Genomic DNA, 22,111 nt, shown 5'->3' with positions numbered 1-22,111 from the left:
TCCCACTCGACCTAGTAACTAGACTTCATTTTTGCCCTATTTGTATTGGGCATTTTCCATAATTAATAAAAAATAAATTACACTTCCAATGTGTTTGGTTTGGGTTAGGGTTGTTCATAACCATTCCAAATTTCAAATGGATAGCTTGAGTAGTTCTCAAAGAGTAGTATAATATATAGATGGTCAAGCAAATCTTGTCAGTAGAAAAAGGCGCGAAATTCAAATTTTCTATGAGACGATATCCCTTCGCGCCTACATTTTTCAAATTTGCCGCCTTTTTCTACTGACAAGATCTGCTTGACCATCATATATGAGCTCGGAGTAATTAACAATGGAGCCGCCATTAACAGGCGTTCCCCTCTGTCGAAAATAGGCGGCTAATGGTCAACCATATGTATGGACTGACGTTTATCTGACATGACGTACCTATACATTTGATGTGCCCCTCCCCCGCAAAAAACGGCAGACTATTTTGTAGGTACCGAAAATTTTAGACATGGCGTCTCCGTTGGTTATATCCTCTAAGTATATGAGAGTAGTTCTCGAGATATTTAGCGATGTGACAGACGGACAGAGTTCGCACCTTTTTGGTACGGAACCCTAAAAAAACCTACAAATGACTCGTATGTCTATGACCACAATACCATAAAGTAATATTAAGTAAAGAAAGAGTGGTAACTCCATACATCAGTTTTCTTACCAAAACGCGAGTTATTTCGTAGTCGACATCTAAGAACTATCAGTACCGCTACTTGACACCAGATGTCACAAGTGTCGCTACTGACGAAAAATGTACTACTAAAACAATTCACAACTAATATTATAAGCGGCAGGAGTTGAAAATAGACTTCCAGTTAATCCGGTTATAATATTTGCTGAAAATTGTTGAGCATTAGAGTTTTCGTACGCCGCGACATCTATTGTCAACTAACAGTACTGATAAATTCCGCTACTTGACGCTAGATGTCGACTATGAAATAACTCGCGTTTTGGCTAGAAAACTGATGTATAGAGTACTATCTATTCTTTTTGGTATAGAGTTACCCAAGGCCCCAACGCTGTCTGTTCTCTTTGACGGCGCAGCAACTAGTATCATTTCTCTCTCCTTGCTCTTTTAAAAATGCCGTTTGTCAAAAAAGGACAACCATACTGTTGACAAGATGGACTTCAAATCCAGGTGTCCCCTTTTTAGGTAGAACCAGGTTGTGTATGTGTACGTAAAAACGTATATGTGTGCTCTTTTAGGGATGTGAAAAGTCGATTTTAATCATGTTATATATCGATAAACGCTACACAGCGGAACGAAATAGCGATTAATTGAAGCTTCAAATCTTCGTTAAACATAAACATAATTGAAATGCTAATGGATAATGAATATATTATAATATAATAAAATAATTCAATTATTGCGGAACACATATTTTAGTAGGTATTTATGTATTTTAATTAAATATCTGAACTTTCCCTTGGTTCCCTGCTGGGGCGTGACGATAAAATTGTGATCTGGTAACCACAATAAAGAATAAAAGCGTTTTTGTTCATTTTAGGTATCGTTAAACCTTTGAAGTAAAATTAAAATTGCAAGAAATGTCGATAGTTTATCGATATGACTTTATCGACATGGCTACAGCAAGGTGGTTCCACATTGTTAATCGTACACTAAACAAAAGTGGTTAGAGTCAGACCAAGAATAGTCTGCAGCAGATGTGATAGCCCTCGCAGTACAAGTGTTATTTTAAACGTCAAACTTCTATGAAATTATGACGTATAAATGACACTTGCACTGCGTGGGCCAAAGAATATAATACTCACTATGAGAAGAACGATAACTCCATACAAAAAAATGTCCCTTTCAAAAGTTCGTTTATACTACTAGCGCTCTGGTAGGATACCACTGTAATTAGAATTGACAACCCGTTTAGCCTAGCGGGTATTGGCAGTAATCCAGTTTAGGAAGCTAATGGTCCTGGGTTCGAATCCCGGAGAGGGAATTTCTTTTTGTATTTTTTTCTTTTTTGTTGGGGTCAGGTTTTTAAGAGCCCATCAACGAGCATACTACGCCACTGCTACATAATCGTGATTATTTAAATTTAATGATCTTTAACTAGTGAAATATACCCTGCACTTTGTAAATTATAAATTGTTATTTACGTTTTTGAATAGAAGGGTGGATTTCATCACCAAAAATTTCACCATACAAAAAAATATTTTTTTTAAATGTTTAATTTAACACGATTCTAGCTGGGTAAAGTAATAGGGGGCTGTATATTGAGGATATTTATGGTATTTATACAATCATTTGTGGCTTATATTTGAAGTTATCGCTTTCGGAAAATAAAAACGCAAGACGGTGATGACAATCATGGTATGGTAATGACTCTTTTATAGACGGTAATGACACTGCATGTACGGTAATGACGATTTGGGAACTAATTTATATATGTATTCAAAACGTATTAAAAAAACAAAAACTTTTTTTACGTGTAAGGCTTTAGAACTTTAATAAACATTACAAATAACATGTTTTTGAACATAAGACTAGCTACATAAATTATTTTTAGAAAATTATAAAAAATACATTTTATTCATATAAATAAATATATAACAAGTATTTTTATTGTATAATTTTAAATAATTTATATTCAGAAATAGGCAATTTATGTATTCATTTATTTTTATGGGTTTTTTCAATGTTAAATCATATTAACAATATTGTACTCTTATTATCAGTTTAAACCCGCATCTTCTTTTATCTACTGCATAATTTGGTATTTATATCATATTATAAAATTGCTGGCTTACCAGTGAGCTTAATTTTTATGATATATTACTTTTTTTGATAATTTGATTCATTGCATAAGTTTGTATTTTTGTTGTTTTATAAATTAACTTTAAAAATAGCTATAATGATTTAAATCCATATATATATTGTTTAATAGCTAAACATTAATATATAATCAGTGTTTTATAAGTTGCAAGACCCCTACTTGTAATGCATGTCATAAGTTACAAAATGTTAGGTATTGGGTCCGGTGACTACCCAATGGTATAATTATTAATTGCTGTAATTATATACATCAATTAATATAATATTATCAAAAAACATAAGGCCATTACGATAGTGAGCCAGTACCGTAGCATATGGTCGCTTAAAACTTAATATATGTTGCTTGTTTAAATACTTTGTTTTAACACGACTAACATGCAATTACAGACTCTAAGTTGCACGATTTACATTATTAGATAATAAAAAATAAACATTTGTATGTTCTAAGTTCTAAGTGACCTAAATTTTGCCTACTTCAGTCAAAATGTTATTTAAAACTAACCATCCTCTAGTGTGAAAAAAATAGTCATATCTTCTTCTACATTTATTCTACATTTATAAGGTAGACATTATATAGTGTTAGAAGACATAGAGAACGTTTTTCAAACATACAGCTTAATTTCATAATGAATTATAGCAAAATAACTAGAAAAGTTTCTGAGAACCGTCATCACCATACACATGAAATCATCACCGGTCGTCATTTTTTCCCGGTGATGATGGGTATGGTGTTGACGATTTGAGAGTTTCTTGTTTTTATTTCTAGAATACGAATAATAGTAGTTAACGTCTATGCTACACAATAAACTTCATGTAGTTTGCCATTCATTTCAATAATTATTTCTAATCTATCATTTGTAACTTTTTTAAACCAAAGCATAACGGTGATGATGCTCTGTTGTGACAAACTACGTTTTACAAATTTGTTCGTAATATTTCTCACGATTCAATGATGTGACTTTATAGTGAAATCATTTTTGGCATTCTATATTAAAGTGAAAAATAGGGCAAGGACCTTTAGCGGTATTTCGTTGTTCATACACGGAGATAAGCTCACATTGACATTACCATGACGGTGTTGACGAATATTCGTGACAAAATTTTAAATATTTTTAAATGTACTTTCTCGGTGAAGGAATTATTGCATATTTTCCCATGTGTTAAACAACAACATGGAAAAGATATAAGTAAAAGAAAAATCGCAATCGTACGATAGGTATGCTATAATTTTCACTGCAAACAATAAGGTTCAGATTTTTCCGGTAGACGGTGATGATTTTAGACACATAAAACATTTTATATAAAAAAAAACTATTAAGTTATTGGAGATGGTAATTGAAGGAACATGAAGATAATAGTTCTTAAAAACATATAAAAAAGTTGCAACTCGCACAACCTACTATTTTTTTTTATAAAGACCGAACCATAAGTTTTCGCAAGATTTTGAAATCCACCCAGAAATGAAATATGACTGAAGCGAGCGACAGTGACTCAAGCGAGCAAGAGATGCAAATATGATTTCAAATAAACGTCAAAATTTCCGTTACAAGGGTGCGTTTGAGCAGAGGTATTTGATACCAAATTAAATCTGCTTTTGGTCTAAGATCTCACATATATGGTCGACCTTCACCAATACGTCTGACGGATGAAACTTATATTTTATGAAAGAAAATATGTTCCAGAACATAAATAAATAGGGTTGCCTAAAGAAATATGGTCAAGGCTATTTTAAATAAATTTTTGAAAAAATATTTTTTTTCGTCAAATTTCACCGATTTGTCTGACGAACGAAATAAGTTTCAATGGAAAGTATACAACTTGTACAACATAAATCAACTAGGTTGCCTATCTTTTTCCGGTCACTATTATGTGGTTGCCGTGTTTAAAGAGGTGATTTTATATCGATAATTGCACTCATCTGTCTGACGCTAGAATTATACATCAAAATGATGGTAATTTTATTGCAAATACAATGGTATAGGGCTGCCTGCAAAAATCCGGTCACAAATAAGGGTTGCCAGGCTGTTAAATAAAATAAGAAGGGAAGACTTTTAGCGATAACTCATAAACGGCTTAACTGATCAAGTTTGTTTTTATTTTATTTGAATGAGTTTTTTTAGGCACTATTTACATGATTTTTTTCATATTTTTTGGACTAATGGTATGGTTCAAAAGTTAGAAGGAAAAACCTTTTGTTTTCTTTCTAAACGATTATTTCCGAAATGATTCACTTTATTAAAAAATGTTGTTTATAAACCCCTATTTATTTTAAATGGTCTATCTAACGACACCTCACACTATAAGGTTGAAACGATAAAAAAATTGTCACACACATTTTGTTTCTTTCAAAGCGATTATTTCCGAAAATATTCACTTTATCAAAAAATGTTCGTATAAAACTCCTATTCATTTTGAAAGACCTATCCAACGACATCTGACACCATAGGGTTGAAACGAAAAAAAAATCCTCACATACATTTTGTTTTTTCGAAGCGATTATTTCGTAAAATATTCACTTCTACTCTCACTAGCGTCAGACAGATGAGTGCAATTATCGACATAAAATCACCTCTTTAAACACGGAAACCACATAATAGTGACCGGAAAAAGATAGGCAACCTAGTTTATTTATGTTGTACAACTTGTACAAGTTGTATATTTTCCATTGAAACTTATTTCTTTCGTCAGACAAATCGGTGAAATTTGACGAAAAAAAATATTTTTTCAAAAATTTATTTAAAATAGCCTTGACCATATTTCTTTAGGCAACCCTATTTATTTATGTTCTGGAACATATTTTCTTTCATAAAATATAAGTTTCATCCGTCAGACGTATTGGTGAAGGTCGACCATATATGTGAGATCTTAGACCAAAAGCAGATTTAATTTGGTATCAAATACCTCTGCTCAAACGCACCCTTGTAACGGAAATTTTGACGTTTATTTGAAATCATATTTGCATCTCTTGCTCGCTTGGGAATACAGACAGCGAAATCGACTACACACTCGCGTTCGCGGCTTCGCCCGCGATTCACGCGGATAGTCTGGAGGGGGCTTAAGATCCCACGATCCCGTTTCTATGGTCGACCTTCACCAATCTGTCTGACGGATGAAACTATGAAAATATCATGGTCTAATAAAACATGGTCTTCTATTCCCAGAGTGACACGGGCCTACGTCACAATAACATTGCCACTTTATTTCAACATAACATGTTACATGGGTACATTATACCTATGGTTAATAAGTTAAAATATTTCTTTATAATATTATAATTTTCATTTATATGTATTTTATCTTAAATTTTACAATAACACGTCATTTTTAATTATTCGTTAGCAATATCTTCCGATTCACGAAAGAAATTTCAGACGTTCGGGTAATTCTGTTTACATTACTGGCAACACAGGATAGCGCTGTCACATTTGACAATTCGGATCTAGATAACTTCATGCCCTGACCGTCATCCTTGTCGAACGCGTGTTAATTGTTATTTCCTTCTCGCTCAGTGTCAGCAGTCGCAGTGTTTTCCAAACTTTTCACGCCGTAAGCTTGGTAATTAATGTGTAACTGTGAATTAGTTTTTCAAACGTTTGTCTTGTATAGATAAATAAAGTTTAATTTAATACATTAGATTTGTTTTATTTTACTATGTTTCTACATGAATAACTTAAAATTAATGCCGTTAAAATAATTTTCACCGTTGGTTAAAATTCTCTCACATTTTAAAGTTTGAGAACCTGTAAACAGCATGATGACGTAGGCCCGTGTCAGTTAGGTCATACGCGAATCTCGGAATAGAGTACCAGGCGGAGTATATTATTATACCATGGTGGTTGCCATGTTTAAACAGGTGCGTTTTTATCGATAATTGCACTCATCTGTCTGACGCTTGAATTATACATCAAAATGTTGGTAATTTTATTGCGAATACAGTGGCATAGGGTTGCCTGCGAAAATCCGGTCACAAATAAGGGTTGCCAGGCTTTTAAGTAAAATAAGAAGGGAAGACTTTTACCGAAAACTCATAAACGGCAGAAACGGCTTAACCTATCAAGTTTGTTTTAATTTTGTTTGAATGAGTTTTTTAAGCACTATTTTAATGATTTTTTTCATATTTTTTGGATCAATGGTTCAAAAGTTAGAAGGAATACCCGTATTTTGTTCTTTCTACATTTTTATTTCCAAAACGGTTAACTTTACCAAAAAATATTGTTTGCAGACCCCTATTTATTTTTAAAGACCTATCCAACGACACCCCACACTGTAGGGTTAAAACGGTAAAAAAAATAATCACACACATTTTGATTATTTCAAAGCGATTATTTCCGAAAACATTAACTTAATCAAAAAATGTTATTCTAAAACCCCTATTTATTTTAAAAGACCTATCTAACGATATCCCACATCGTAGGGTTGAAGTGAAAAAAAAAACTCACATACATTTTGTTTCGTAACAAGCGATTTTTTTCGAAAATGTTCATGTGAGTGTTAGGCCCTATCTTCATACATCGCAGCGGGGTGCGCAGGGGGGGGGGGGCGGGAGAGTGTAGAAATTCTCGTAGGCGGCAGAGGATGGAGCAATAAAACAACGCAGCTGGCTTCTTCAGATGCAGGAGGGTCGAGGTTGGAGAGGTTTCTTCTTTTCCTTTTAGTTGTTTCCTAGTCGGCTGCTGGCTCCGCTGAGCGGGGCGACGTACCTGCTTTTATTACCGCCTATGGCGCCTATTTTATGTACCTCGTCCCCCGCTACCCGCGTGGCGCGCATGCGCGGATCGTGAGAGATCGGCGCATGCGCGCAGACTTCCTATCTACCTATCTCTTTTAATATGATACCTCTCTTTTCCTCGGCCCTCATGCTTTCTTTATTTAAAATATTGAACTTACAAGTCTTATTTCTTATGCTATCCTACCTAACTTATTTTTCTAATAAGACTCTTTTCCTAATTAGCCTATTATCACATTCTTATTTGAAAGGCGCAAAGTGCAGTCCCGTTATGCAGAGTTACGTAATGAAACACAATAGGAGGATATTTTATTATTCACAAACTTTGGCTTATCTAAATTATATCTTAATTATTTTATTATCTAATTACATCTTATTAATCTAAACGCGCGTCGTGTACAAATCTAAACGCGCGTCGTGTACATTTCTCCCGCCGTCGCTTCGCGAACCTACTGGTAGCACGACGATCTTCTTTGTCGGCCTCCTCAGCACGTGTCCCTTGCTCGTAGAGACGTCCACGACTCGAACTACGCCATCCTTGCCCGGGTATGTCTGCGTCACTATCCCCCGTGGCCATGTGTTTCGGGGGAGGTTGGAGTCGCAGATGATGACGACGTCTTCGACGGCCGGGGCGACTCCTCCGTCGTAGGGCTCCCGCCGGTGTTGGAGTAGCGGCGCGTACTCGTGAACCCAGCGCTGCCAGAAGGTGTCGGCGAGCTGCTGGGCGCGCTTCCAGTGTTGTCGCGCGTTGGTGTCGCTCTCCTCGAAGGTGCCGGGTGCAGGTGAGTAGCAGTCCGGCCCCAGCAGGATCATGTTCGGGGTCAAGGCCGGCGGGTCCTCTGGATTCACGGCCACGTAGGTCGGCGGTCTTGAGTTGACGGTTGCCTTCACCTCCGCCAGTAGGGTCTGCAGGGTCTCGTCGCTCGGGTACTTCTCGTGCAGCGTAGCCTTCATTGCTTCTTTGACGGTGCGCACCATACGTTCCCACACGCCCGCCATGAATGGGGCGGCGGGGGGAAGGAAACGCCAGTTGATGCGGCGTGCGTGGGCGGCGTCTCTCATAGCTTCCGCCAGCTCTCGGTGTGCACCTCTGAAGGCAGTCCCGTTGTCACTCCACAGTTCGGTAGGGCACCCGCGCCGAGCGATAAAGCGGCGCAGTGCGTTGATGGCGGAGTCGGTGCTCAGTGAGGCGACGACCATGTCCAGGTGTACGGCCCTCGACGTCATACAGGTGAACAGTGCGACTTACCTTTTCTCTCTATGACGGCCCACTGTAACTTCTTGCGGCCCGTAGTAGTCCAGACCCGTGTATGTGAAGGGCCTAACGTGATGTGCTAGGCGCGCCGCTGGCAGGTCACCCGTAGATGGCGCCGCGGGCTTAGCGCGACGCAGGCGACACTTTGGGCACTGGGCGATCACTTGTTTCACTGTCGGTCTTATTTTCACTATATGCACACGCTGTCGCAGATCGTTAACCACTATTTCGGTGCCGCCGTGATGTAACTGTTCGTGAACGTGAGAAACATATAACTTCGTATAGTGATGTTTCCCGTGTAGCACTATAGTAATAGGTCGCACTGTCTCTTCTTGTAAGTCGCCGGCCGCTATTCTGCCCCGCAGACGTATAATGTGATCGCCGTCCATATAGACACTCAGCTTGGCTAGTCGGTCGTCCTTGCCTGGCGCGCAGCCGCTTGCTATGCGCCCTCTCTCTTTTTCGTAGCTATCTTCTTGTGAGGCGCGTACTAGTAGTTTCTCGGCGGCACTTAGGTATTTGGCTTCTAACACTAAGTACTTCTTATCTTCTTGTGGCGGCGTAGCGGCGATCTTGACAGGTGTGCGTGTGTGAGTGGCACGCTTGTTCCAGGCGCCGTCTTGTGTCTCGTTTGCGCGCGTTCGTTTGCGCCTGGCCGCCGCGATAAGTTGTGTCGCGGGCCGGGCGGGGTCCCGGGGTCGAGGGCGCACGAGGTCGATGAACTGTAGCACACGTGCGGTCGCACGTAGTTAGGGTTGCCAGATGGTCGGGATTTGGCGGGATTCTCCCGATTTTTAGCATGTGTTCCCGATTCCCGACAAAGTGTAAACTGTCCCGAAAAACAGCTTCACGTTATAAAACAATAATTTCAAGTTCCGAACTGTCGTCGAGCGAGCGAGCTGACGTAGTGCCAATAATGTAAAATATCTTTGTTTTAATACAATTACTTTAATTTGAATGTATTTTTTTCCCGACTTAAGTCCCAAAATCCCGAAAAATTTATATTGTTTCCCGATAATAGCGCCTTTCGATCTGGCAACCCTACACGTAGTAGTCGCGTCCACTTTGAGAAGCGCTCGAACTTAGGTATGGCCGCGTGTTTGTTTTCAGGCACGGCGGCTGTCGCAGCACACGTTTCTTTTTCTTCACCGGTCACGGAAACTTCGACTTTATTCTCACGGGGCCAAGTCGATTCTTCATTGTACAGGAATGACGGGCCAACGAACCATCTGTGGCTCGTATCGAAGTCAGCTGGTGTGGCGCGGGTCGCGTCGTCGGCTACGTTGTGTGCTGTCGGTACCCATCTCCACTCGTTTTTAGGGTTCCGTACCCAAAGGGTAAAACGGGACCCTATTACTAAGACTTCGCTGTCCGTCCGTCCGTCCGTCCGTCCGTCCGTCTGTCACCAGGCTGTATCTCACGAACCGTGATAGCTAGCAGTTGAAATTTTCACAGATGATGTATTTCTGTTGCCGCTATAACAACAAATACTAAAAACAGAATAAAATAAAGATTTAAATGGGGCTCCCATACAACAAACGTGATTTTTGACCAAAGTTAAGCAACGTCGGGAGTGGTCAGTACTTGGATGGGTGACCGTTTTTTTTTTGCTTTTTTTTCGTTTTTTTTTTTTGCATTATGGTACGGAACCCTTCGTGCGCGAGTCCGACTCGCACTTGCCCGGTTTATTTTTCTTAGTGTGATCTTCTATCTCGGCGAGTCTGTGGGCCACGAACGTCTTGAATGTACGGGGCTCGGCGCGTATCCATGCTAGCGCCGTGCGAGAGTCGCTCCAGTATGTTTTCGAAGCGATCTCGAAGTCGTGCTCTTCTAACACTGTTCTTGCTAGCCGTACGCCTAGGACGGCCGCCTGCAGCTCCAGTCTAGGTATGGAGATAGGCTTCCTAGGTGTGACGCGACTCTTGGCGGCGGCCAGGGCTATTTTGACTGACCCGTCGGCTCGCGTCATCCTCCAGTACACGGCGGCTGCGTATGCTTCTTCACTAGCGTCGACGAAAGTGTGTAGCTCGCGCACGGCGGCAGGCGTAGCGTCGTAGCATCTATTAAAGTATAACAAGAGAAATAGAGTTTGCGTTTATTATTGTATTTAGATAAGTCCAAAGTAACAGTAAAATCAACAATGTTTCATAGCAACAGAATATATTAAAAAGACAACACTTCAAGTGTAAAGAGGATGTTCATCCTTAAGAGCCAACAGGAGTGGTCATTCCTCCATACAAACGTAGTCCTCGTTTTCCTCCGTGGTTTTTGAAGCTAGAGCAATGATTTTTTCAACACAGATTAATATTGTCAATATCTGTGTCGGACCGTTTTGCTTTTTTTGATATTTTTGTTTTTTAAGGCGCTAGAGCCCTTCAAAAACGGCCAAAATGGCCTAATAGACTATGCCGCAATGAGAGGCGTGGTATTCAAAACTGATATCAATTAGCCAAAAAAGCAAAACGGTCCGACACAGATAATTTCATAATCATTTAGATTTCCAAATTTGGTTACGATTGGTTAAGTTTTGGGGGAGGAAAAAGAGGACTACGAAACCTCGATTTTTGTCATTTTTACGCAGGATTTTTCGCCTCAGCTGCAGTTGTCCCTATCGCACTAATTTTAGGGGCGGAGTCAAGTTTCTAAATACGTACACAGCCAGAAAAGTGATGGGCAATAGTCGACATTTAATGTCGATAATCTAGTGATGTAAGAAGTTATCGATAAACCGTCTTGTGTGAAAATATCTAGATCCTAAGATACAAGGGGTTTTGGGTTGAGAGTAGGGAACACATTTTTGTAGTTATGATATACAATCTATTATGAACTTTTTGATTCTAATATTTCAAATTAGAAATCAAAATCAAAAATATTTTATTGCATGGTTAAAATGGGTTAACAAAATTTTTAGGTACCTACAGGCACGCTTCGTAATTGTCGAGCAATTTAGGGTCCTAGCTGAATTGGTTGTTCCATACTTACTCGTGCTCTATGGAATGTCCAATTTAGCTAGAACCCTAAATGGCTCAACAATCACGGAGCGTGACAGTACAAATGATTCATGTTCTGTATATCCTGCCCTACAATGGCGTTAGGCCCCATTCGCACGACAGCTTAAAAAGCGTTGCGTTAAAACCCGACGTTGGCGCTTTTTTACCGTTTCCAATATTTGTGTTCATATGAACGCTTAAAAATCACTTGTGAGTCGTAATGCCACGTACGCATCTCAGCAAAGCCATACTTTATTTGCTATTACGACGTATTATTTGAATATAGCTTGAATATTTCAGGAATTTGTAAGCATAAGTTGACATTTTTAAGGTGAAACTAATAATAATCTTGACGATTGACACCAAAAATTGACACTTGACAGCCAACTGACAGCAGCGCCGGCGCTTTTTTAACGCTTGTGAGAACAGATACACGGAGTTCCGTATGCTCTATTCAATTTGACGCCAACGCTCAACGCCGAAAATCGAACAGTGCTCGATAAAAAAGCGCCGCGCTTAAAAACCGCCTTCGTGTGAATACATACATGGTTATCCATTGGTGTCATTCAAACGCTTTTTTAACGCGCGTTGAAAAAGCTGCCGTGCGAACGGGGCCTTAATATTTGGTTGTCATATCTATACTTCGTTTTTAAGCATTATTGAAAAAAAAAATAGTAAATACTAATATTAACCACTAAGTACATAACTATTACAAAAAAAGCTAAATAATTATACGATTGCATGCTTAAAAAAGACACGTCACCTTCACTCTAATGCTAAACAAACGAAGAATAAGAACTAACAGCGATAAGACCGCCTGTTGCTACCTTTATCTACATTGTAAATCGGTTTTAGGGTTCCGTACCCAAAGGGTAAAACACGGGACCCTATTACTAAGATTCCGCTGTCCGTCCGTCCGTCGGTCACCAGGCTGTATCTCACGAACCGTGATAGCTAGACAGTTGAAATTTTCACAGATGATTTATTTCTGTTGCCGCTATAACAACAAATACTAAAAACAGGATAAAATAAAAATTTTAGTGGGGCCTCCCATACAACAAACGTGATTTTTGACCGAAGTTAAGCAACGTCGGGCGGGGTCAGTACTTGGATGGGTGACCGTTTTTATAAATAATGGTACGGAACCCTTCGTGTGCGAGTCCGACTTGCACTTCGCCGGTTTTTTTTAAATTTGTTTTTATGTTTGTGGTGTAATAAAGAATATTTTAGAGTCAGACCAAGAAAAGTCTACAGCAATTTTGATAGCACACGCAGTGCAAGTGTTATTTATATGTCATAATTTCATAGAAGCGACGTTTGAAATAATACTTGCACTGCGTGTTCTATCAAAATCGCTATAGATTTTTCTTGGCCTAACTCTACTTTAAATTACAAAGTAAGGCCTAAATTATAAAATAAGGCCCATCAATGTTTTTTTTTTGTGTTTATTAAACTTGATATTTTGTCTATAGTATTAGCGGACATGGCCTCAAAATTTAAACCCGCTTAAGAATCGGGCCTTATTTCGTGCATTATATACAATACTACCCATTTTTGTGTAGTCATTATTTATACTATAGAAGCATTGTTTGAGTAGCCAATTATTTAAACAGTATTTTTTTAAAGGGCAACGGTGGCAATATTTTAAGGTCTGGATAATAAGATACAGATCTTAATAAGGATATCAATGTAAGTGAATGTTACCATGACTACCAAACAAACAAATGTGATAGAATTTGCCAGCTGGCATTGTAACATTCAGACAGTTACCTATGTACCTAATCTGAAATATGAATAAATTAGTAATATTTTAAACAGGAAAGTAAACCGAATTTTGGCCTTTTGCTGGACACAATCACAATAGTAATTTGTTTTACAAGAGGGCAAAGTTTATCGCCACCGGTTGATGCATTTGCAGCACCAATGGTAGAAAATGCAAGCTCATCATCAACTGCATAATCGACGTTTGATATGACTATTGAATCCGAGCTTTTTGATCATGAATCATGATAAAACAAAATTTTAGAAGGTCGCAGAATAGTGGATTTAAAATATTTATTTTCTGTGATCTCAAATATCAGGCACGATCATACAAATTGTACATTTGCTGATCTTGCCTTTGTCATTGAAAGACGTAAGGGTTTACACAGAGAATATATATTTAAGTGTAATATGTGCAAAAAAAAGGAAACGATACACTCTGAAGACCCAAAAAGAAAATGTTAGTAAATACTGCTCCTCCCCATGGTTACTTGGTTCCTTATTCAACCTACCTGAAATTAAACGAGTAGGTTAGTAAATTATATCATTTTACATTATAAAGTTAAATGTTTAGGTATCTCAATCACTTACTCACTGGTGGACATGGACGCAAAATTTTTGCCCATCTACTTATACTATCTTATAAAAAATGAAATTTTGAAAGTTAGCACGCTTAAAGTTCGTTTTTAGGGTTCCGTACCTCAAAAGGAAAAAACGGAACCCTTATAGGATCACTCGTGCGTCTGTCTGTCTGTCCGTCTGTCACAGCCTATTTTCTCGGAAACTACTGGACCAATTAAGTTGAAATTTGGTACACATATGTAAATTAGTGACCTAAAGATGGAAATGTTTTTTTTTATAATTTTAAAATACATAGGTTCGAAGTTATTTAAGAAAACAGCCAAAAAATTACCATTCACCCCCTTTTATCTCCGAAACTACTGGGTCTAAAATATTGAAAAATACACAAAATAGTTCTTTACCTATAGATGACAGGAAAACCTATTAGAAATGTGCAGTCAAGCGTGAGTCGACTTATGTACGGAACCCTAGTTTTTGCATTAAGGTAACAGATTTTGACATGTCTTATTAAAAATTACCATTGAAAAATAAGTCATAGCAAATATGTTAGAATTATAAATCATATTAATCATATTAATGAGCAAGAGCACCCTAAACCGGCGAGCGTGTATGAGGAATGTTATGAATGTGAAGGAAGCGAAAGTGGTATGTCAGGATCGTAGCAAGTGGAAATCCGTGGTCTCTGCCTTCCCCTCCGGGAAATAGGCGTGATTGTATGTATGTATGTATGTATGTATTAATCATATACTTTTTTATATTCTTTTGCTTTCATAAGTAATATAAACTAATTTTTGAAAGCGTTTTTCAATAATTATTAATAAAAAGACACGTCATGATTGTTTACCTTCTTTCTAATGCTAAAAAATAACGAACTATAATAACCGGGCCTTATTTGGTACAGAACCTTGATTTGATAGGTACATCGGATATTCTGGGCCCCTGAGCTTGTTACGTAAAGGACAAAATGGTGACATGTGGTTAGAGCTGATACTGTTAAACTAGTGGTTCTGTGCGCTAAGTATAAAAAATAAGCTTCAGCGAACTCATTAAGCCTAGAAAAAACCCTACACCCTACTGCCACTTAAGTCAGTCTTGAGTCTTTGAATCAATTTCCGTAGTAGTACTAGTACTACTAAGGTACTAGGAGGTAATAAGGCCTATAGTAGGTATAATAAGGCCTACCTGAAAAATAATGTTCTTACAACAGTGTAACCGTGTTAGTTATTTGAGTAACATATATGTAAAGTGATACAATTAAAAGCTAACAGCAAACCAGTACATAAATTATATCTTATGTACTTCTTATGAATTACACTCTTATAAAGGTTTCGGCTAATTACGCTTAATTACTTGAATAATGGTAGATGAATTGCGTGCGGTCCAATAGGTAACCACAACTCACGGAGTCCAAAACAATAAGCTGATCAGCAAAGTCAAGTAAACAAAGCCAAGTCACAGTAGTAGAAAGATTATCGAGTTCCGTAAACGTAAGCCGGGTCAAAAAATTCAATCGCAACACAGTAAGTAATAAGTGAACGCCTCGTGGCAGTAACGCACGAAAAATAACATTGCAAATTGTCGGCAATGAGGCGCGCGCGGGTGCAAGCGTACGCATCTGTGTGCGTGCATTACACACACAAATACAGTCTCTCACGCCCCGTCAGAGCGACGGGTATATTCAGCTTGAAATCTCAAAATTGACTTTTAGCTCAGCTCCCGTTTCGTCTTAATATTCCCTCTCTTTTCAAGCCAAAGGCAAGCCTAAGGCTTCGCACAGTTTAATCAATCTTGGTTTGTAAAGAGGTTTCGTAAACATATCGGCAAGTTGATCTGCTGTCGGTACTTGCTCAATTGTTATATCCTTTACAGATACACACTGTCTCACATAGAAGTGTTTCAGTTTTATGTGTTTCGTCTTCCGGTGTTGCTCATATGGAGGATTGTACGCAAGCTTGATTGCAGACTCATTGTCAATGCGCAAAATTGGCGTATCAAGTTTTATTTTCAGGTCTTGGAACAATCTCCTTAGCCAAACAATCTCACGGCTGGCTTCACTGGCCGCTACTATCTCCGCCTCTGTAGATGATAGTGCGATGACAGTTTCCTTCGAACTGCGCCATGATATTGCTGAACCAGCATATAGGCATAATATTCCACTAGTGGAGCACCCCGTCGCATCGTCTCCACCGTGATCGGCATCGCTGTAGCACACCAGACGCTTTTCACCTTTCTTATACTCAAGCCCTGTATCGACAGTTCCCTTCAAATATCTAAGTATTCTTTTTACTTGTTGTACATTGCTTGAGGTAGGTTTATCTAGGTTCCGTGATACAACTCCAACTGCATATGCAATATCTGGTCTCGTCCCAACCATTAAGTACGATAAGGACCCAACGGCTTGCCGGTAAGGGAAGTCTAACTGGTCAGGACTTTTACGATCCTCCATTTCTCTTTCAGGCTTTAGAATGGGTGTTCCAACCTCCTTACAGTTACTCATTCCATACTTTTCAAGCAATTTTCTTGTGTAAGCCGTTTGGTGGACTTTAATAGTACCATCTTTGTGTTGATCTATTTCAAGCCCCAGAAAATAGGACGGTACCTTCGTGGTGATTTTAAAACGTCCTTTTAATTCAATGTTAATGAAGTCATCAGCCTCTTTTGCGTCTGACGCGGCCAATAATCCGTCATCTACATATAGTGCGAGCAGTATTTTCTTCTGTCCTCGTTCTCTGACATAGACACAAGGGTCTGCTTCGCTCTGAATGAAACCTGACCCTATAAGAAAGTCATGGATGCACTCGTTCCAACACTTAGGCGCCTGCTTCAACCCGTATAGGCTTCTTTTCAGTTTGCATACTCGATTCGTTCCATCGTCGTATCCCTCTGGCTGTCGCATAAAGATTTCTTCCTTGACAGTTCCGTAAAGGAAAGCAGTAGCCACGTCAAACTGTCTGAGTATTAAACCCTCATTAGCAGCAATACTAAGTAACATCCGGATTGTGCTCATTTTCGCTACAGGGCTAAACGTTTGGTCATAATCGATACCCTTCTTTTGTGTATATCCAACAGCGACTAATCGTGCTTTATACTTGTCGACTGTACCGTCAGGGTTTCTTTTGATTTTAAAGACCCATTTGCATCTTAGTGCTTTTCTATTTTTAGGTAGAGTCGTCAATTCCCAGGTTTGGTTTCCTTGTAGGGATTGAACTTCATTGTTCATAGCTTCTATCCACTTCTCTTTTTCAGGGCTTCTTAGGACGTCTTGGTACGAGGTGGGTTCAGAGACAGATATAGCCTCATTGAGAAATTGATAAAAACTAAACCACTTCGGAGGTTTTATCTGGTTCCGATCGCGTAGCTGTCGTGTCGGAGGTTCAATATCTGTTGTCTCTTCTTCTTCCATTGACTCATAATCCTCTATGACGCTTGCCTCTGAAGGTGGATGAGCATGGCATTGTTCGCTGTAGTCATCTTCGACGCTTGCTTCTAAAGGTGCACCAGTGTGACTCACCTCGCGGAAGTCCTCTCCCACGCTTGCTTCTATAGGTGTAGTAGTGTCACAACTCACCTCACGGCAACCCTCTTCGATGGGACCCTCTCCAAGTCGACGAGAGTGACTCGTCTTGCTAGCAGTTTCAGAATCTGTAAGAGACAAAGGAAAGTCATAGGTGTTTGTTTCAGGCTGAGGTGTTTTCAAGTTTCTACCAATCTTGGTTTTCTCAGGCAGAGGTGCTTCATCGAAGACAACATCTCGGGATCTGACAAGTTTTAGCTCCTCTATATTAAAAACTCTGTAACCTTCATCGCCGTCATACCCAATGAGTATTCCTGCTTTTGCTTTTTTGTCCAACTTACTAGTCCTTTTTTGCTTTGGGATATGGACGTAGCAGTCGCATCCTATTACCTTTAGGTGATCAATTCTAGGCTTCTTGCCATACCAAAGCTCGTGCGGAGACTTTCCTTCTACAGGAGTAGGCCCTGTCCTGTTTAGGATGTACACAGATGCGTTTGTTACTTCAGCCCATAGACCTTCTGGGATCTTATTGCGGGCGTGCATCAGTGTCCTTGTCATCTCTACGACCGTGCGATTTTCTCTTTCTGTGGGCATATTCTGCTCAGGAGTGTATGGCATGGTGAATCTTTGTTTGATTCCGTATTTTCTCAAAGTATTCCGCACCAGTTCGTTGTCAAATTCTCCTCCATTATCGCTTAATAGTTCTTGAATTACGTATCCAGAAGTTTTCGCTTCAGCAAGAAAATCCTTCATCCGAGCGTGCACTTCAGACTTCTGTTTTAGAAAGTATATCCAACGATACTTGGAGTAAGCGTCTTTGAACAGGACATAGTATCTGCACTTCGAGATCGAGTAGGGGAAAGGACCGCATACATCGGTGCTTATTATTTCTCCAGCTTTTGTGGTTTTTGGTCTCATACCAAATTTTTGCCTATGGCTCTTTCCAAAAACACAGCCTTCACAAATATCTGATGAACTTGAGTTTAACTTTACTCCAAGCTCTTGGTGTATCAGTTTTGCCACATGTCTCTTGTTCTGATATCCCAGGCGTTCATGGTAGAGTTGAAGATTCTGAGGTGCCGATAATTGGTTCACTTCAAGCTTCGGCATCAATACCTTGACGTTAAGTTTGTATAAATCGCCATATTTGGCTCGGTTTCCAAGTAATAGCACTCTTTCATCATTCTTCAAACTACAAGACAGGCCATTTGACCTAAAACAGCTATTTTTCAGCGTATCTTGCGCGTACAGCACGGAAAATAAGTTTCTTTTGATGCTTGGTATGTACCATACGTTTGAAAGGATTACTATCTCTTTGTGGCCGTTAATGTCAGCTTCAAGATGGATTGAGCCTTTTCCTAGGGCTTGTATCTCCTGTCCGCTGGCTGTCATTACTCTAGTAGAAGACTCGTCAAACTTTTCGAAATTTTGATATATATCTCTTCTGTTAGAGACGTGGCATGTCGAGCCATTATCTACATACCACGAGTATGGATCCGTATTCTTTATTTCGCAGGTAAGAGCGAGGTCAGTCAGTGTCAATGTCGCAATATTAGAGGTTTGCTTCGGAGGTTTAGGAGGTCTACCATCCGCAATCCACTTCTTGCAGGCTGTGACTTTGTGAAGGCCTTCTCCACAGTAATTGCATTTCTTGAACTTCTTATTTCTTTTCTTTTCGTACTGTTTATTCCCTCGTAACATAAGTAGTGTGTAGTAGTATGTTCCTGTCACTTTTATTCATTAAAAGCCAACTTGATTTGAAGCTAAAGTATTGTTCAGGAAGTGTGTCCAAAATTTTGCATATTAATAGCATTTCTGGCAGGTTATCTCCCTCAATTTCTTTGTTCAGATCATACCATAGAGTTTTAAGATTTGAAATATGCGTAGCCATGTCGTGCTCTTCACTCTTCTGGTAGCGGAAGAACCTCATGCACAGGTCGTAGCTTCGGTCTTCTTTTGCCCCGTCATAGAGTCTATGGAGCTCTTTCCACATCTCGCTCGCTGTTTCACAACGCATCACCTTTTGTAGTGTCTCCTCTGTCATGTTAGTCGTGAGGATTAGCAGCGCCTGACTATCTGATTTTTGAAACGCTTCCATTTCCGTTTTATACTTTGTTTTCTCCTCAGATGTTGCTTTTTCATCTGGGGTTTTAGGTTTTATTAACGTACCTTGTATTGCTTCCAACGTACCTGGGGTACTTTTTAGCAGTAGTTGTATCTTATACCGCCAGGTTTGCCAGTTTGTGGCTCCGTCAAGACGACCAATCTCAATTTTTATACCCGACGAAATAGTCGAATGCATTTTTGGGAATTTCGCTTTCTTCACCACAATTGCAAATAATGTAACATTAATTCGAACCACGCTCTGCTACCATATTAAAGTATAACAAGAATAGAGTTTGCGTTTATTATTGTATTTAGATAAGTCCAAAGTAACAGTAAAATCAACAATGTTTCATAGCAACAGAATATATTAAAAAGACAACACTTCAAGTGTAAAGAGGATGTTCATCCTTAATAGCATCTAGGTATTTTTAGGGTACCTCGGTCTCGCAGTTGTTGTAACCAATCGCTCCAGCTCTCCCGCAGCTCCTCTGGTATAGCTTCGTCCCAGCTCGTGTTATGTTGCCACGTGTCTTGCATTATTCGCTTGGCCGGCGTAGTGATAGGTGAAATCAGGCCGAGCGGGTCAAATATTGACATTATGATGCTTAGGGCTTCTCTCTTCGTCGGAGGCCGGAGGTCATTGACCACCTCGGGCTGAGCTCTTCTAGTGTTGAGGCGAAACCGGATGCTATCTTCGTTTGTGTCCCACAGCAGGCGTTTTTTCTATCTCGCTCCCGCCGATAGGGACAGTGTTTCCCTCTCGCTCTTCGCTGCCGACGACGTCTCTTATTGCTTCATATTCGTTCGTAGGCAGAGTTGGGCAAAAATTAACTTGAATAAGAATAAGAATAAAAACAGAAATTTTATTCTTATTCAAATCAATTTGAATTAGAATAATTCTTGCACTAGTTATTTTAGAATAAAATTAAGGTGAATAAATCATGTGACTTTTATTTTAAATGCGGAATAAAAAATAGAATAATTATTCTAGAAGTGAGGCTATTCTAACTAAGGTTTTATTCAATTAAAATGTTATTTAGAATTAAGTTAATTTTTGTAGTACAATTGGTTAAATATTGTAAGTTGATTTTCACCCTTCTATTTAAAAGTCGGATTGATTTGATATTTGTTACTTTAGTTTAGGTATAGGTACACATTGAAGAGTTCCGCTATACGCTATCTAGTTCTATCATCCGATCAGGGTGCTTAGCCAACATGCCAAACGTTGACGCTCCGTAGAGTTGAGCATAGTCTCTCTCTATCACTCTTACATATTAGTGCGATACAGAGACAGATAGCGTTTCGTTGTCGTAGCACTCGTAGCGCAAACGATTGGGTGCCTAGCTAAGATGCCAATTTTTGTTTTTAATTTAATAACCAAATCATAAGGTACAATTTAGCTGTTTTTAGCGCTTTCTGTCTCTATCACTCATACATATTAGTGCAATAGAGAGACAGAGATAGCGTTTCGCTGTCGTAGCGCAAACGATTGGCATGTTGGCTACGCACCCAAGGTGCTAAGCAAAGATGATAATTTTTGTTTTTAATTTCATAACCAAATCATTAAGTAAATTTAGCTTTTCTGGGGGCCTAGCCAAGATGCCAATCGCTTGTGCTCCGACAACGAAGCACTTTCTGTCTCTATCACTCTTACATATTAGTGCGATAGAGGGACAGAGATACCGTTTCGTTCTCGTAGCGCAAACGATTGGCATATTGGCTACGCACCCAAGGTGCCTAGCCAAGATGTCAATTTTTGTTTTTAATTTAATAACCAAATCTTTGGGTACAATTTAGCTGTTCAGGGGGCCTAGCCAATATGCCAATCGCTTGCGCTCCGCCAACGAAGCGCTTTCTGTCTCTATCACTCTTACATATTAGTGCGATAGAGAGACATATAGCGTTTTGTTGTCGTGGCGCAAACGTTTGGCATGTTGTCCATGTGCCTTGCCAAGATGCCAATTTTTGTTTTTAATTTAATAACTCACTCACACACTAAAACACTAAAAAGACAACCAACTTTCTGTCGCCAACTCCAACTTATTATTTTATTAGCCACATACCTACTCTGGTTAATACGGTTATTGACACTTACTATTTGCTTAACTTTACAATATTACAAACTACATAACACATTTATATTTTTGACTCGCTTTTTCCTGGTCGATAAAAATGTGTAACGTCTTAAATACAATTACAGAAATAGATGAAATCAAGGTAGTGCGTAATATTGAATGCAACAGTATGGAAGAGTTGTCAAAGATAGTACAAATAAAAAAAAATGACTTCACAGTAATATCACAAAACATAAGAAGCATCTACTGTAATTTTGATGACTTTACTCTTACGC

Source organism: Cydia splendana, chromosome 5 (assembly GCF_910591565.1).
Source record: "Cydia splendana chromosome 5, ilCydSple1.2, whole genome shotgun sequence".
Taxonomy (NCBI): Eukaryota; Metazoa; Arthropoda; class Insecta; order Lepidoptera; family Tortricidae; genus Cydia; species Cydia splendana.
This window is presented reverse-complemented; position numbering follows the sequence as displayed.